We start from the raw sequence: 6000 nt of genomic DNA on the forward strand, positions 1-6000 counted from the left end.
GGCACTTCCCAAAGAATGTGTGTACAGGGCCCTGGCATCAGCTCCTGGTTCCAGTCCTCCCTGTGCCCAGAAGTCGTAGGCTATGACCCACGCCCTGTGTTTCTGTATTTTCCTCCTGAGTTTGTGCAGAATGGCAATAATAATTATTATAGTTATCCCTGCCCCCCAAGATGAAGTCTTGCTAAGTTGTTCAATCTAGCTTCAAACTCCTGGCCTCAGGTGATCCTCCTGCTTCAGCCTCCTGAGTAGCTGGGATTATAGGCACGTACCACTGTGCCAGGCAGGACTTGGTTTCTGTAACTGGGCATCTGTATGGGTGGCAAGGAATAAAAGGGAGTCATTCCCATTCTTACTGCAAACAGCTAATGTGTAGCCTGGCATATACATTGTTTTCACATGTGTGACACGAACCCCCTCAGACCTGGAATTGCTGGATTCCCTTAAAATTTGGTAAGTGCCATCAGCTATTTACCAAGGAGGCAACAGCAGTTTCCTCTGCCCGGCGGTGCACAAAATACCTATTTCCCCCGAGCCTTGCCAGTACTGGTTTGTAAATGGGGCTTTCTCTGCTGTGGGTAGAGTCAGGCAGCACCGGCCCTCTCTGCCTGGTTGCCAAAGACAGCAAGTGAGGTGTGTGGCTTCTCCGGGCCCGTTGCTCTGTTCTCTTGGGCAGGTCAGCCTGTTCCTCCAAAGAGCAGCGTTTGTCATCAGGGATTTAATGGCTTAAAAATAAAGGGGATCCGATTGCAGGTCACCCCGGCCCTTCCCCCGCCCCCAGGAACAGGGCCCGGAAGCGAGGGAGAAGCCGCAAAGAACACTGACGCTCGGTTTCTCAGAAGCCTGGAAGGCGAAAGGTCCAACACGAAGAAGATAAGAAGCTGACGGTCCGGGTTCCACTGAGCTCTACCCCACCCTGTCTGAAATTATCCCGCCGGATGTCAGAGCAGTTGTTAGATGCACAGACTCAAGAGCCCTTTGACCTTCGTTCAAATCCCGCTTCCTCCTCCTACGAGCCGAGGGGCCTTAGGTTAGTGATTTCACTTCTGTGAACCTCAAGACGTGGACAACGGCAGGCTTACCTCTCAGGGTACTTGTGAGACTTAGCGGTCTTCGTGTACTCAGAACATTCGAGGCAGCGCGTGGCTCAAAGAAAGTACGCAACAAATATTTGCTGTTGTTTCGTTACTCGTATGGTTCATTTATTCGCCAGGTTATTGTCTCTCTAGAATGTCAGCTCCAGGAGGGGAAAGACTTCATCGCCCTATTCCCGGTGCCTGCACGGAGATGAACATCCACCGGAAGAACACGTGAACGAATGAATAAATAAGAATGAATGGATCAGAGGACGATGCCGTTTCCCCTCCCTCAGTCTATGTTCATTCCTTTGCAAAAAAGAAGATTTCAATTTTGTTCTCTGGGCATGTCTGTGTTTTCCTCATCTACGGAGATTGGATGCCATTGCTTTTTGGCACTGGAAGAAAAAATTACAAAAAATGTATGAGCCCTTATTCATAGTTGTCAAAAACTGGAAGCATCTGAGATGAGATGGTCCTTCAATAGGTGAAGAGGTAAACAAACTGCGATGCAGCAAGAGAGCGCAGCTGAAAGGTTTAGAAAAAGCAGAGCCATCAAGCTATGAAAACGATGTTACATGTGTATTGCTAAGTGGAGCAAACTGAGGCCTGTGGTTTGCAGGTGAAACAAGCCCATGCGGGAAGGCTCCAAATCACACTCAAACTATACTGTGTCGCTGGCAAAAGAATCCTTTGCCGGGGCTTTGTGAGGAGGGAGGGTGGGATGAGGAGGGGAAGCCCAGGGGCTTGGGGAGTAGTGGATTTGTTCTGGCCGATTCTACACTGGTGGCCCCAAGATGTTAGAGCGGCCAACACAAAGAGGCAACTGGAAGGTAAGCTGTGGGCTACGTTTTTGGCTCCTCAGTTGCAACAAATGGGCCAAAAGATTGCCTGTGTCAGTGATGGAGAAAACTCCAAGGGAGGGGAGGGGGTGTAGGGTGACTCTGTACTTTCCTCTGGATTTTTCTGTAAAATTGTTCAAGAAAGTCTTTTGGTCATATGTCTATATATATATATATATATATATGCTTCACTAATTAAACTCCAAGGGGGGAGGGGGTGTAGGGTGACTCTGTACTTTCCTCTGGATTTTTCTGTAAAATTGTTCAAGAAAGTCTTTTGGTCATATGTCTATATATATATATATATATATGCTTCACTAATTGGCTTTTAAAACACACACAGTACAGTTTCCAGTTTTCTTATGTGTGCTCGTGTGCCTTGATTTAGGAAATGCGTTCAAGGAATAATGAACTGGTTAGATCATAACGATCCCTTTGTACAATTTGGAGATTTCACAAAAGAGTAAGGCCTCGGGAGAGGAAATGACCCAACAAGAGGGAGAGAGCTGAAGGCTACCCCAATCTTCTGACAGCCACTGTGTGGGCTCTGCCTCAGTTTCCTCCTCTGAAAGAGGAGTTTATTGTAGCACCCACCTCCTTGGATCACGGGAAGATGAAATGATACAATGTACGAAGTGTGGGAGAAGGACTGGTGCATAGTAAATGACCAATAAAAGTCACCTAAGGTTAGTGTCAAATCAGAATGAGGAAGAGGAGGAGGAGGAGGAGACGGAGGCGGTCAAATCTGGTCTCCCCCCCGCCGCTTTGAGAGGTCAGGAAGAATTGTGAGATTTTGGTAAGAACTTGTTTTGGTTTTGCTTTTTTATGTACTATATGCTTTGAGATGGGGACGTGTGGGGGGTTACTGCAGGAAAGTCCCTCACGCAAGACAGAGGGTCCACTGTAGAGCTTCTTTCGTTCCCCTGGGAATTTCAGCACGCTGAGGCAGGAAGTCAAGTTATGGGTGACAGTGGGGGTTTTGAGGCCTTTGTAGTACCCCTTTAGTTGGGAAATTAGTCAGTAAAATCTGGGGGAGAGGACAGAGAGGTCCAGAAATAGTGAGCCCCATGATCAAAAACCCCAGAGCTGTTTTCGAGGAACTCTGTCCCCACGGGGCCAAGCTACCCTTGAAGTCACAGGGCCCCCCGGAGTCATTTCAGGCAGGCCTTGCAAACTCAGCGGCTTACAGGGGCCTGGCTGGGAAGGCTGAGGGGATCTCAGGGAACTGGGAGGATGGGCCCCACCCAGCCGGTGTGATTCCGCAGCACAGTGACTGCAGAGCAAGGGCGCATCTGGACATCTGGGCCTCCTAGAGGGCTATCGAATGTTTCAATCTTGAGATGACCCAACGAGACAAGCTATGAAGTCCAGCTCACCTGGAAAGATGCTGAAACAGCTCCAGGAAGTGGAGCGCATTATCCAAGATCCATGTTACAATCCCATCCCCTCAACTTCCATCCACTGGGGTGCGTTCTGGGGCCACGGGGCTTCTCTGCAAGTCCGACCCGGCTTCTCATCAGAGAGGCTGCTCTCAGCCTCCAAAGTCTGCAAAGGAGCTGGGCGTGGCTCAGGGATGAGAGGGAGGTGCGGCCCACACCTGCCCTCACCTCAGAGAGTGAGCCCGCCTTCCTGGCCCCAGCAAGGAGGCAGGGGCATCACTTTTTTCCTTTCTGCTTTAATATATATTTTAGCCAGGCGTGATGGCGCACGCCTATAATCCCAGCACTCCGGAGGCTGAGGCAGGAGGATCACTATGAGCTCAAGGCCAGCCTGCCCTACATAATGTGTCCAAGACCGGCACAGACTATATAATGAGACTCTTGTCTCACAAAACTAAAATAAATCCATAAATTAACATAAAATAAAATGCTTTTAAAATTATGATAAAATACGCATAAACATTAAGTCTGCCATCTTAGCTATTTTAACATGCACAGTCCAGTGGCATTAAGCACAGTGACCCTGTTGTGCAGCTGTCATCACTGTTCATCTCCGGGGTGCTTTCCATTGTGCAAAACTCTTGAAACCGTAAGCCCACTTCCCCTCACCTGCCTCTAGCCACCACTATGCTACTGTCTGTGTCTATGAACTCACTGAGCCTAGGAGCTGCGTGTTAAGTGGAATTGTGTAGCATTTGCTTATTTGTGACTGTTTCGTTTCGCTCGGTAAATGTAGGTTCATCAGTACCATAGCTTGTGGCAGGATTCCCTCCATTTTTAAGGGTGTGTAATATTCCACTGCACGGCTAATACCGCATTTTGCTTAGCCGCCCACCTCTGGATGGGCCCCCTGGTTGTGCCCACCGTGCAGCTAGTATGATCAATCGTTCTGTGAATACGGTGTCCAAAAGAATCTGTTCAAGTCTCTGCTTTCATACTCGATCATACGGTTCTATTTTTAATTTTTTGAGGAAGTGCCCTGCTGTTTTCCACAGCAGCTGCACCATTTCATCCCCCAGCAGCGCTGCCCAAGGGTCCCAGTCTCTCCACTCTCCCACTGCAGCAGCTGTTCCACCCGCCCGGAGGGGAGGTGGGACCATCCGGGTGCCTGGAAGTCCTTTTCCAGGGTGGCTGCCGGGGAGGCTCCTGCAGGTGGCATCGCTCGGGTTTGGGACGAGCGACCAGATTTGTACTAACGACTCTGGCAGAACAAGCTCGCTGGTTTTCCTGTTGTTTTTTGTCACTGGTAGCGACTTCATTGTCCTGTGATGATTCATAAAAACCACCAAGTTTTCTAAGAAGCCTTCTATCCCCATTGGATAAGGGAAGCTTGAGTGAGACAAAACTGCTGTGTACTCAGTGCAGTGCACGGCACTTGGTAAATGCTGAGTGAATGTGAGGTATTAGCATCAATATTAGAAGGGCATCAGCTGCCGACAGGAAAGAAAGGTAACTGGGAGAAGAGAACTTTCCACGGGGGTTGGCGGCCCCATGGCAATGGTTGGAGGAGTCAGGACCCCCGAGGGTTCCCTAGAGGCCGCCCCCACTGCTCGGCTGTTTCCAGACAGCCCCTCTCTGGAGTCCTGTTTCTCCCTCTGGACACCAGGAGCTGGTGCCACCCCGGCGCTAGGCCGAGAAGCTCCGCCCACCAGCTCTGGCCTGCGACCTCTCTGCCTTGCTGCCCAGTTTGCAGAGTCACCCACTTTCTCTGTCTTCCTGTCTATCTCCCTGTCTGTCTGTCTCTCTTTCTCTCCGTCTCCCTCTCTCTCACATCTTCAGTCCCTGCTGCTGTGGGTGTGAGGGGAATAAAAAGTCTGTCTGCCTGCTGGTGAGCGATCCCAGAGCGAGTGTTCTAGGGACTGGGGTGCAGATCTGCCTGTGGGGCTGCGGGAGTCACCTGACAGCCCACAGAGGCAAGACAGAGTCACATGCAACCACAAACTGCCAGGGTAGCAGAGGAACCAGGATGTGGAGAGGGTCGGAGGGAGCTGTGGAAATGCAAGCTTTGGCTCTGAAGAAGGATACTTGGGTTTTATGGCTCAGCTCTGCCCCTGATCATAGAGCCCTGACTGGGTGTTTGCTAGGTCAATTGAAACCACAGGACTTATGGTGGCCTGCAAGACCAGGCAGAGTCTGGCCCTGCCCCACCTCTCTGATTCCATCACCCTCAACTCTCCCCCAATCCATTCTGCTCTAGGCCCAGTGGCCTTGCCTTTCTGTTTCTCCAACACCAAGCTCACTTCAGCCACAGGACCTTTGCGCTTGCCATCTTTTGGCCTGGAACCCTTTTCTGGCTACTGACAGGCCCTGCTCCTATGTCACCTCCCCCATGGCCCTTTTCTGGCCACTTCTAAATTAGTTCCGCCCATCCCTCTGTTTTACTCCAGCCATAGCTTTGTATCCTCTGAAGCTGTCTTGTTCATGACATTATGCTACACTTGTTTACGGTGAGTTCTAGAGGAAAATGTTAGCTCTGTGCAATGGGGCCCACAGACCTCAGATGAGTCATTTCACTGCTCTGGGCCTCAGTTTCCTCATCTGTCCAAGACTTATTTACCATGGGCTGTGCTGACCTAAGAAAATTAGGGGAGTGTTTTGAAAAGCACAAAGATGAGAAGTTGCTTGCTGAGAGTAACAAGCCCATCT

This window comes from Fukomys damarensis, unplaced genomic scaffold (assembly GCF_012274545.1).
Source record: "Fukomys damarensis isolate Sample0158 unplaced genomic scaffold, DMR_v1.0_HiC HiC_scaffold_22, whole genome shotgun sequence".
NCBI lineage: Eukaryota > Metazoa > Chordata > Mammalia > Rodentia > Bathyergidae > Fukomys > Fukomys damarensis.